At 38.4% G+C, this 12969-nt stretch overlaps 1 protein-coding gene across 1 annotated transcript in view; it reads right to left on the minus strand.

Moving 5' to 3' along the window:
- Positions 1-12969, minus strand: part of runx2b (RUNX family transcription factor 2b) — a 179759-nt gene that overhangs the window by 138494 nt on the left and 28296 nt on the right. Inside the window, exons 2-3 of the mRNA XM_067418042.1 lie at positions 8556-8682; positions 3500-3696 (exon numbers count right to left, since the gene is read on the minus strand). The gene's annotated coding sequence lies outside the window, so the exon portion shown is untranslated. The remainder of the gene's footprint in view (positions 1-3499; positions 3697-8555; positions 8683-12969) is intronic.

Genomic DNA, 12969 nt, shown 5'->3' on the forward strand with positions numbered 1-12969 from the left:
TTCTCTGATTAAAATACATTTTGAATTTCCTTTGGAAATCAGGGTCCCAGAGTCTGGAGGAAGAGAGGAGAGGCACACAACCCATATTGCTTGAGGTCCAGTGTGAAGTTTCCACAGTCAGTGATGGTTTGGGGTGTCATGTCACCAGCTGGTGTTGGTCCACTGTGTTTTCTGAGGTCCACGATCAGTGCAGCCGTATACCAGGAAGTTTTAGAGCACTTCATGCTTCCTGCTGCTGACCAACTTTATGGAGATGCAGATTTCAATTTACAACAGTACTTGACAGTTGCGCACAGTGCCAAAGCAACCAGTACCTGGTTTAAGGACCATGGTATCACTGTTCTTAATTGGCCAGCAAACTCCCCTGATTTTAACCTAGAAGAGGAAGATGCAATATGCCAAACCCAACAATGCAGAAGAGCTGAAGGCCACTATCAGAGCAACCTGGGCTCTCATAACACCTGAGCAGTGCCACAGACTGATCGACTCCATGCCACGCCGCATTGCTGCAGTTATTTAGGTAAAAAGAGCCCCAACTAAGTATTGAGTATACTCATACTTTTCTGTACTGTACATGTACAATACTGTACATGCTCATACTTTTCAGTTGGCTGAGATTTAACATTCTAATTTTCTGAGATACTGAATTTGGGAGTTTCCTTAGTTATCAGTTATAATCATCAAAATTAAAATAAATAAACATTTGAAATATATCAGTCTGTGTGTAATGAATGAACACAATATACAAGTTTCACTTTTTGAACGAAATTTGTGAAATAAATCAACTTTTTGATGATATTCTAATTATATGACCAGCACCTGTATTATGTACATTACAACAAAATCTTTATGCCAACCCTTTAACACGTGCACAATGCATTAAACTCTATAGAGTAAAGCTTCGGCTCCTTCGCAGTTTGTCTTCATCCAAAGTTGCGAACTTGTGCGCACAATTGGACAATCACATAAAACGTTAGCAAATGAACCACTCATTTCCATCATGTGTTCAAGAGAACAAAACCGCCACTTCCTGGGAAACTGACACAAAATATTTGAGAAGTTGCTGCAATTGGGGAAGCCTCAGTGGATCGTTATTCCTCCATCATAAAAGACTTGCGTCTCAGAGCGTTCAGATGAAACGCAATAAATGCAGTCATGTCATCTTGCGTTCGGATACCGGGCGCTCGGGAATGCAATCATATGAGACATTTCTGGGAGGGAATTAAACCAAATCATGTTGATGACAGACTTTGGATTTTCAGAATGATCACACCAACATTTGAGATGCTGTGCAATGAAAAAATATTTGGGTAAATATTTTTGTGGTTATCTGGTTTGTTCAGTAAAGTTAAAAAAAATGGCCTGGTAAAATTCTTTACAAGCTTCTGGGAGGTTTTGTTCTCTCTTATTTGTTTTATAAAAGGTGTAGAATTGATTGTTTTTTGCTATGTTGGAATAAGAAAGCAGAGCTTCCAGTGTGTTCATAATGCAATAGTAAAAACAAACAGCTGCGACGAGTGTTTGGAAAGAGCTAAATGAATGCCAGGTACTGCATTGTACACCCAACTGCCTTAATCCTGTGAAGACCTGTCAATCACAAACAAAGAAATCTGTTTTTTTGTTTTGTTTGTTTTTTTAGATTGTGCTCCTCTTCTCAACTCCTGAATCTGCTATTTTTTATCTGTACTTGCTACAAAGTACTTGAGTGTATTAAAATGTTATCAGTCAGTCATCATGATAAATGAAAAAAGCCTGGGTAGACCTCAAATGCCATGAGTGTGTGTGTGTTATTTCATGTCTCACATCATTTTCATATCATTGTGTCCATTGTCAGTTTGGAACAGATCGTGCAGTATAAATCATGCTAAATGATGCGAACGTGCTTGTGTTGACATGTTATTTACATTTGATGTCAATTACTGTGTTAAAGCACTATAAGGCTCTAACACAGATAGCTTATTACATTTACAGCCAAGCTAATGATTGATTCACAGTTCATACACTCCACTTAAGCTTAGACAAACTGTTAGGAGCTGTTTTTATTAATGTTGTCAAGCGATTAAAAATCATGTTATACATTAATTTTATTATATATAAATAGACTAGAGTCTAATTAAATTAATTTGTTTACATTACAATAATAATAGTACATTTACAAAACACAATGTATATTACATTTATAACTAAGTATACATAAATTATAATAATAAACTGTATAATAAACATATACACATATGTGTGTATTTGATATCATATTACTGTTATTATATATATATATATATATATATATATATATATATATATATATATATATATATATATATATATATATATATATATATATATATATATATATATATAATAAATAAAAGCTAGTCTATCAAAGTTGATTACTCATCTCACTTGGGAAGAACACATTTTTTTTCCTTGCATTTATGAGGACTTCATAATGTGCTAAGACATAAAATATTAGCTCTCCACTCCCACTCAACATCTGCACCAAACGAATGTGTCATCTCCTAACTAGCTTTTCATTTTCTTAGGGTTCGGTTTTGCAAACAGGGTCTTCTCTCTACGAGTCAGCACGGCGAGAGCCTTCGCTCGGTAACTACACGCGGGTTCGCAGCATCAACTGGGAATGACGGCCTCTCGTCAGCTAACACCCATGCCGGCGCCACAAGAACACGCCAAACCCTCCTGGAAAAAAACTTCACTGCTCTCTGGAGGGTCCTCGCTCGACTGTTCGCTCTTTTCCTGTCTATCTTGGGCTGGGATGAAGTCTGTGTTTTTAGGAAAATTCCTCTGGCGCGACCCCGTAGGCCCAGCGTCTTCCCTGCGATCATTAGAAGCAGACCCCCGTCTTGTGTTTGTCCTATGCAAACAGCTCAGCTACCACTTCATCCATCTCGTTTAGCCTGCCCTGAAACTTCATGCTGCTGCTAAATGACATTTTTTTTCCTATTTTCCGACACAATCGCATGGGTTTTCCTCCCTGTGGTCTCGGACCTGTCTGCTGCACCTCCTTTAGCTCCCACTGACTGCTGCCACTGCATCAAATATTTATCAAGGAGTTTCAAACATATCCTTAAATCCGTGGTGCGTGTCCGTGTACCCTACGGCCGCACAAACGCGCAGACATCCTTCCTTGTCACATAATTCATCTCCAATGCTATTGAAACAGCGGGAAGAGTGAAGACAGGGCATTTAAAAGAGGAAATATTGAGTAAAATGGTCACACACGTGTATGTTTGTGCAATGTCGCCATCTCTTGGTGATTTATAGTGAAGCATGATTATGATGCAAGTCAACTGAAGTTCTGAAACCAAACCCAAGACTAAAATAACTCATAGTAAAAGGCTGAAACAAAAATCTCCACCAAAAACATGGCATAACTGACTAGCGAATTAATCTCTAATCTCTTTCCGGCATTCAAAATAAGTTGTTTTTGACAGATGTGAATGTCAGTGTAATAACACAAAAAACATCACAATGTACTCACCTATCTGCTCACACTTGAATGTTCCCAAAGGCCGTGTTAAGAAGTAATGATGATGATGAGGGCATGCAGTGAAATTAACTGGTCACCAGGCAGCTGAGATTTCATTGGTGATGAAAAGACGGCATGGAGCGTTGATGAAGGCGGATTCAGAATGCAAAACACCATTCACTGAGCCGTCACATCAGCCACTCACAAGCCTGCAAAAAATGACATGATCAATAGGTTATGACATGTTTTTAAACTGCTTTTACTCATCAAAATAAGTTAAGTGGCATGGAGGCGATCAGCCTTTGGCATTGCTGAGGTGTTATGGAGGCCCAGGATGCTTCGATAGCGGCCTTAAGCTCATCCAGAGTGTTGGGTCTTGCGTCTCTCAACTTTCTCTTCACAATATCCCACAGATTCTCTATGGGGTTCAGGTCAGGAGAGTTGGCAGGACAATTGAGCACAGTAATACCATGGTCAGTAAACCATTTACCAGTGGTTTTGGCACTGTGAGCAGGTGCCAGGTCGTGCTGAAAAACCAAATCTTCATCTCCATAAAGCTTTTCAGCAGATGGAAGCATGAAGTGCTCAAAAATCTCCTGATAGCTAGCTGCATTGACCCTGCCCTTGATAAAACACAGTGGACCAACACCAGCAGCTGACATGGCACCCCAGACCATCACTGACTGTGGGTACTTGACACTGGACTTCAGGCATTTTGGCATTTCCTTCTCCCCAGTCTTCCTCCAGACTCTGGCACCTTGATTTCCAAATGACATGCAAAATTTGAGCAACAGTCCAGTGCTGCTTCTCTGTAGCCCAGGTCAGGCGCTTTTGCCGCTGTTTCTGGTTCAAAAGTGGCTTGACCTGGGGAATGCGGCACCTGTAGCCCATTTCCTGCACACGCCTCTGCACGGTGGCTCTGGATGTTTCTACTCCAGACTCAGTCCACTGCTTCCTCAGGTCCCCCAAGGTCTTCTCGTTGTGCAGCATTTTTTGCCACACTTTTTCCTTCCCACAGACTTCCTACTGAGGTGCCTTGATACGGCACTCTGGGAACAGCCTATTCATTCAGAAATTTCTTTCTGTGTCTTACCCTCTCGCTTGAGGGTGTCAATGATGGCCTTCTGGACAGGGTCGGGTCGGGTCTTACCCATGATTGCGGTTTTGAGTAATGAACGAGGCTGGGAGTTTTTAAAAGCCTCAGGAATCTTTTGCAGGTGTTTAGAGTTAATTAGTTGATTTAGATGATTAGGTTAATAGCTCGTTTAGAGAACCTTTTCATGATATGCTAAATTTTTGAGATAGGAATTTTGGGTTTTCATGAGCTGTATGCCAAAATCATCAGTATTAAAACAATAAAAGACCTGAAATATTTCAGTTGGTGTGCAATGAACCTAAAATACATGAAAGTTTAATTTTTATCATTACATTATGGAAAATAATGAACTTTATCACAATATGCAAATTTTTTGAGAAGGACCTGTAATATAGAATATAAATTAGAAGTTTATATAAATATACCAATATAAATTAGAAGTTTATCCATAGGAATTATAATAATAATAAATTGTAATTAATATAAGATACAAGCAATATCTTTTACAAATCTGCATAATAATATTCAATGATGAATTCTTAAAGGCCACGATCACACAGCAGCAGAATACGGTTGCCAGTCCTTTATTTGAGTCCTTATTTATCCACATTTCAGGGAGAGGGATTTACACAGTAGAAGAGGAGACAATCTAAACAAAGGAATGTAAATGTTGTATAGGTAAACGGATCCACCCCAGACATTACAGTGTCACCAGTCCTAATCCTATCAGCATAATAGTGCCAATCAGATGCATAGATGCAAATCGAATCACTCTGACAATGTTGCTTATAGATCAGGAAGTGCATAAAGTCAAAAGACTGATTAGCTTGATCTCGTTAGAATGTACCTCAAATCTAAAAGCACTATGTACATAACAAACTGTTTGTATACTATTACATTGGAACCTTGATATAACAATTTATAAATTTGTAATCCCACAGACTCAAATGCGGAGTTATGCGTAAGGCTGCAAAGGACACGAGGCACGAGTATAGCGGTTTAAGTGTCCGGATAGTGTTTACATTGAAGCTTCTGTTGGTTATGAAGATTTGATGGATAAACCTGTGACTCGTCTATTGGATAAACTATTGAACTTGTCAAAGGGGATAAGACTTTTAAGTTTTATGGATGTCGCCATCTTTGATATTTGATATTGATACCACTGTCACTATGGTTACTTGTAACAGAATACAGCATTGACTCCCATTGTAGGTATACACAGACAGTACGCTACTGTAAATTGCTGTGTGAACGAGGCATTTTGAGACTCACACCTGCAAGTAAATGCGGTTACCAATCCTAAAAAATTGACAGTGTGAAGGTAGCCCAAAATGATGCAACGGTGTTATTGAAATGAATATCTCTAACCATTAGGCCATGATTTATATATAAAATCATGGCCTAATGGTTAGAGTGTCAGACTTGTAACTCAAAGGTTGTGGGTAATGTGGTTGGGGGAATGAAAGAACAGTGCTCTCTTCGACCCTTAATACCCACGACTGAGGTGCTCATGAGCAAGGTACCTAACTCCCAAAAGCAAATGGCTGCCCACTGCTCGAGGTGTGTGTGTCTACGGTTTGCAGTGTGTGTGTGTGTGTTCAATACTACTAATGTGTGTGTGCACTAACTTGGATGTGTTAAATGCAGAGGACAGATTCTGAGTATGGGTTACCATACTTGGCCTTCAAGTCACATATATAAATAAAGATTTGATCAAGTATTCAGAGGTAAAGTTAAGCACACCATTTTTAAAGCTTTAGATACTGATACTGAAATATATAAAGAAAGGCCGTATACATCTTTAGAGACATACACATTTTTATAAATCCATTAGAGGTTCATAGAATACTGAATAAATGGATTGATTTTATGCTTAAAAAATAATGTGATTAATTTTATATATTTAATGCCAACTTTATTTAAAACATTTAACCTAACTGACATTTTATAGGGAAAATTTACCCAAAAATTCATTCTGTCATCATTTACTCACCTTTACATCATTCTAAACCCATAAGACATTTGTTCATCTTCGAAACACAAATGAAGATATTTTAAATGACATCTGAACGATCCCTGTCCCTCCACTGAAAGCCTAAGCAACTACCACTTTGTCAAAAAGTTCATAGGGAGATTGTAAAACTAATACCCATGTATTGACCGAGTCCAAGTTTTCAGAAGAGACACAATCGCTTCATGTGGACAAATTTAATTTAGCTTTTATTCACCTATGAACAGTCATAAACATACACACACCAGATATGGTAAACAGAAGCTTAAGCATGCTTGCTTGACTTCTGAGAACCAATGACCATTCTCGTGTTACGCAGCACGTTTGAACATCATAAAAGGGGGGGTGAAATGCTGTTTCATGCATACTGAGCTTTTTACACTGTTAAAGACTTGGATTCCCATCCTAAACATAGACAAAGTTTCAAAAACTAATGTTGGACATTTGATAGAGTATTTCTGTGTCAAAAATACTCCTTCCGGTATCTCACAAGTTTCGGAGAGTTTTTTTCGAGTATTGCTCAGCTTGATGTTAGTAGAGCGGAAGGTCCTTGTATGGGCCGTACGGGCTCTTCTCCCGGTAGGGTGCGCGTGCGCGTGACTAGAGCGAGAGAGGAAATGCACGCCCATAAACGCACGCGCTCCAGTTTATTCCTATGGGTGACATCAAGCCACTTCAACGCTTCAGCACAGCATTCCGGGAAGGCAGCGCTGCATTTGAACCGATTTGAACGCAGAAATGACGGGAAGCTTCACAACATCGCTTCAGTTGCATCGCAAAGTGGATCTCCACCGTTCACTGCTGTCAGGACTTCAACAAATCATACCAAAGAAGTGCGTTTTTGACGGAGCGGTCCCAGCGATAAAGGTTCGGTCCTGCTTTGGAAGCAGTCGGTGAGTAAAACTGCTTCAAATGTCTGTGCTGTTGGCTATCGTCGCGTGAGTAAACATCAGTAAACGACACGATCGCGTGCTTCGTCATTCAAATGCGCTAACGGTTACTCCATTGTTGTTCTCTGTATAACGTTACACTAGTCTGACGTGCAAAACCATTTTGCTTGCTACTGCTAAGGTTTAGTCACATACAATAGTCCATAAACCGAATCATGTCCTCATAAACTGCGAGTAAAGACACACAAATGTTGACAGGCCACTAAAAACAGTCCATACCACAGAGACGGACGTCCTGATGTTGCTTTTTCTCCTGTTCAATTTATTTCAGCCTCCGGATCTGATTCTGGATCATATATCTATTAGCTGAGAATCGATAGCCATGGGTTTCTCCACGCTTGAGGACGTCACCGCTTTGCGCGCTCGTCATTCTTTAGCTCCGCCCACACGATACGCCTCCAGGCGCTCGTTTTTTTCCGGAAAGACTCGGTACAGCCCATATTTCTTTTATAAATATAATAAAACTAAAGACTTTTCGGAGATATGAAGGATGCAATACTACTCCATAGGTACTCAAGATTGACATGAGATTGACATGAGAGTGTTTCACCCCCCCCTATAAGAACCAATAAGAATCATTTTTGTGTTATGCAGCACATTTTCACTTCCACAAGAACCAATGAGATTCATTCTTGTGTTACACAGCACATTTGAGCTTCCGCAAGAACCAATGAGGTTTGTTCTTGCACGTCAAGCAAGTATGACTGAGCTTCTGTTTATGTTCTATAGAAGTTCAATAACTCTATGGGATGTTTGCAACTCTTTTATTCTGAGCCTCAGCTCTCTATTGAAATGAATGGGATTGTGTCGCTGCGTGTCACTGGCATTATGAACGGGGCTTTAGTATCTAAACATTCTGTAGGATAGGATAACAGGATACACAGACAATATGTTTTGCGATATAGTTTGACCATAGATATTAAACATTCCTTGCAAATGCATAAAACGTGGTAGATCAGTGCAAAAGAGAGCAGAGAAACGTGCAGCATTTGGATTCGATAACTCATTTACCTTTCACACCATCACACCCCGGTAGACGAGAGGAACTGGCAGGCTCAGCACTCTTGATATTGGCGACACAAGAGAGCTCTACCATCTCTCAGCTGCGGCCGATTTGGTTGCCTTGGAAGAGCAGCGTCTAGAAAAAAAATGAAAAGGAGAGGATTGGGTGCGTTAAATCAGTTCCACTCTCTTGTAAATTACAACCCTGCATTTTTAATTTCCTCTCCACATACAATGTTATTCATTGCCGTCCAAGGCAAACACGGGCCGGCAGCTTTTGCTGCGCGAGAGAACAAACCGTCCTCTTTTGCGCTGTCAAAAACATGATGAAATGCACACATTCCTTATGTCAAGCTGAAAAGTTTAGAGCCTGTAGATCAACAGTTAAACAAAAGGGGCTGTTGGAAATTAAAGTGACTGCGGGATGTGACTGACGGGGTCCTGCCTCAGAATCAACCTCATTCCTGCAAGAACAAAACTGTGTGAGGAGTTTTTTCAATTACACGCATGGAATTTCAGAGGAGTCTTGTAGGTAGATTGCATATACACTTATTTCATGCCAATGATGCAGCAATTAGAGGCCAGTGTGTTCGTAATGTGCCTGAAGATATTGTCTTGGCAGTACAAACCACAAGATCTAATGCTGTCATAATATTGTGTTTTATATAGCAGGCTTTGTCTTAATTCCATCTGAAAACCGTGAACCCTTCAATCATATAATCATTGAATGTTCTAAAGGAGATTCCTATAGTTATTTAGCTTTTTTGCCAAATGGTTATTATTTTTGAGATTTTATGGATTGCATGCACTGAAAAAAAATCTGTGTAGGATTTACTACTCAGGAAAAACAATTTTAACTTTCAATTGCTAGTAAATTTCACAAATCATTACAAAGGAAATGCAAGTTACACACTGAATTCAGTTTGGAAGTAGAAAGATAGTTTCTTGCAAAACATACTCGAATAATCCATTTATTTATAACAACAAAAAAAATTTGTACAGTGTACATTTTTACATGACTTTTTAAATTAAAAAATTATATAATTCAAACATATAGACGACATGCTGATTTATAGCTGCCATCTGAACAGTTTAAATTTATATGCATATCAAAAAAATACTTGGAGTCAAGAGTGACTTAACTGTCCTCCCTTTGCCTTGAATAAATGCAACACCGCAGGTCAGCAAACCTTCACATCACAGCAAATTCTATCAAGCAGAAGTTCAAATGAGATTTGAGAGCTACCGTGGAGGGAAAGATTTTAATAAAACTACAGTGGAGAAAAAAAAAATCATGTAGGTGTGAAACAACATGAGGGTAAATAAACAATGACATAGTAGCCCACAGTTGAATACAAGCAATTTTATGAGTGGTAAGACAACTTTTTCCATACTGAAATATGTCCAAGTATCATAAATAATCTTTCTTTATTTCCATCATTGAAAAAGGGTGAATCTGATGGGGATATAGCAGGTTTAGCACTGGAGGTTTAAATGCCCTTGTACTAAATGAGAAGTTCCATTCCTAAATCTTTCCTTTGGACCACACCTAGCAGTTTGATCTGGAAAAATCTGTGCCTACAGCTGCAAACTACAGCAGCACAGTCATGACATCAGCAGGCATCATCTGAATATTATACTCTTTCTTGAAACACTGAATCAATGCAAATACATCTATGCCTCCCCTGCACAATCTAAACACGCATTACATGTGCAATTTAGATCTGTTTCTATGCATCTAGACAAAAGAAAGACAGATGTATATATGCATACACACACTACCCGTCACAAACCCCAGCTGGAGTGCCCATGATCTCCACCAGAGGCACTCCTGGGCTATATCATCATGAACTTCACTTCCCATAACACATTGCCTGGACTCATTTTGATGTCATTCGGTTCAGCTGTGTGTCATTAGCTTGTTTAGCCCTGCCTATATAAGCCCTGTGTTTTCATTTTTTTTTTTTTTTTTTTTTGCGAAGTCTTGTTTGTTACATTTTATGAGCATCATTTCTCCAGTCTTCAGTGTAACAGGATTTCATTTGCAGCTCAATAACCATTTATTTTATTATCATGTATCATATTTTTTCCAGGAGACATTGATGAAAAAAGAGTTCAAAAGGTTTTAAAGTTTAAAATATATTTTTTGTAACATTATTAATGTAGTACCTTGCTGTCAACTAAATCTTGCTGAATAAAATATTTCTTTAAAAAAAACAGTGGTGTGTATACAGTGCCTTGCGAAAGTATCCGGCCCCCTTGAACTTTGCAACCTTTTGCCACACTTCAGGCTTCAAACATAATGATATGAAACTGCAATTTTTTGTGTGAAGAATCAACAAGTGGGACACAATCATGAAGTGGAATGAAATTTATTGGATATTTAAAACTTTTTTAACAAATCAAAAACTGAAAAATTGGGCATGCAAAATTATTCGGCCCCCTTAAGTTAATACTTTGTAGCGCCACCTTTTGCTGCGATTACATCTCTAAGTCGCTTGGGGTATGTCTCTATCAGTTTTGCACATCAAGAGACTGAAATTTTTGTCCCTTCTTCCTTGCAGAACAGCTCGAGCTCAGTGAGGTTGGATGGAGAGCATTTGTGAACAGCAGTTTTCAGTTCTTTCCACAGATTCTCGATTGGATTCAGGTCTGGACTTTGACTTGGCCATTCTAACACCTGGATATGTTTATTTTTGAACCATTACATTGTAGAATTTGCTTTATGTTTTGGATCATTGTCTTGATGGAAGTCAAATCTCCGTCCCAGTCTCAGGTCTTTAGCAGACTCCATCAGGTTATCTTCCAGAATGGTCTTGTATTTGGCTCCATCCATCTTCCCATCAATCCCATCAATTTTAACCTTCTTCCCTGTCCCTGCTGAAGAAAAGCAGGCCAAAACCATGATGCTGCCACCACCACGTTTGACAGTGGGGATGGTGTGTTCAGGGTGATGAGCTGCGTTGCTTTTACGCCAAACATAACGTTTTGCATTGTTGCCAAAAAGCAAAATTTTGGTTTCATCTTCCACATGTTTGGTGTGTCTCCCAGGTGGCTTGTGGCAAACTTTAAACGACACTTTTATGGATATCTTTAAGAAATGGCTTTCTTCTTGCCACTCTTCCAGAAAGGCCAGATTTGTGCAGTATACGACTGATTGTTGTCCTATGGACAGAGTCTCCCACCTCAGCTGTAGATCTCTGCAGTTCCTCCAGAGTGATCATGGGCCTCTGGGCTGCATCTCTGATCAGTCTTCTCCTTGTATGTGCTGAAAGTTTAGAGGGACGGCCAGGTCTTGGTAGATTTGCAGTGGTCTGATACTCCTTCCATTTCAATATTATTGCTTGCACAGTGCTCCTTGGGATGTTTAAAGCTTGGGAAATCTTTTTGTATCCAAATCCGGCTTTAAACTTTTCCACAACAGTATCTCGGACCTGCCTGGTGTGTTCCTTGTTCTTCATGATGCTCTCTGCGCTTTAAACAGACCTCTGAGACTCTCATAGTGCAGGTGCATTTATACAGAGACTTGATTACACACAGGTGGATTCTGTTGATCATCATTAGTCATTTAGGTCCAGATTGGATCATTCAGAGATCCTCACTGAACTTCTGGAAAGACTTTGCTGCACTGAAAGTAAAGGGGCCGAATAATTTTGCACGTCCAATTTTTCAGTTTTTGATTTGTTAAAAAAGTTTGAAATATCCAATCAATTTCGTTCCACTACATGATTGTGCATTACAGTTTTATATCTTTTGTTTGAAGCCTGAAATGTGGCAAAAGGTCGCAAAGCTGTATATTATATATATATATATATATATATATATATATATATATATATATATATATATATATATATATATATATATATATATATATATATATATATATATATATAAAGTATTTATATATATATATATATATATATATATATATATATATATAATGAATTTGTTTAATAAGATAAATGGAGACTTACTTTCACAATAAGCATGTGATTAATCGTGATTAATAATTGTGTGTTGCGCGTATGCTTATTGTGAAATTAAGCTGTTGCCATTTATATTAAACACATTAATTTTGTAATAATTAGCTATAACCAAAGTAAATAATCAGATTGAAGGCTGATTCTCACAAAACTGTATTTTCTGCAAGCTTCAAGGATCATTGGAGACTACAAGGAAACCAAATAACCAAATATAAGGAGTTAATATAGTTCTATTATATAAATCGCATGCTTATTGTGAAATTAAGCTGTCGCCATTTATCTTATTAAACAAATTCATTCTATATACCTATATTTGGCACATTAAACCCTAATATAATGGACTCATTATGCAAAACTTTTATCCATGAGCCTGATATTGCATTTTAATCTGATACAACAATGAAAACATGTTAGATGTTTTTCCTAGATCACATTTT

The sequence above is a fragment of the Pseudorasbora parva genome, chromosome 15 (genome assembly GCF_024679245.1).
Source record: "Pseudorasbora parva isolate DD20220531a chromosome 15, ASM2467924v1, whole genome shotgun sequence".
Lineage (NCBI taxonomy): Eukaryota > Metazoa > Chordata > Actinopteri > Cypriniformes > Gobionidae > Pseudorasbora > Pseudorasbora parva.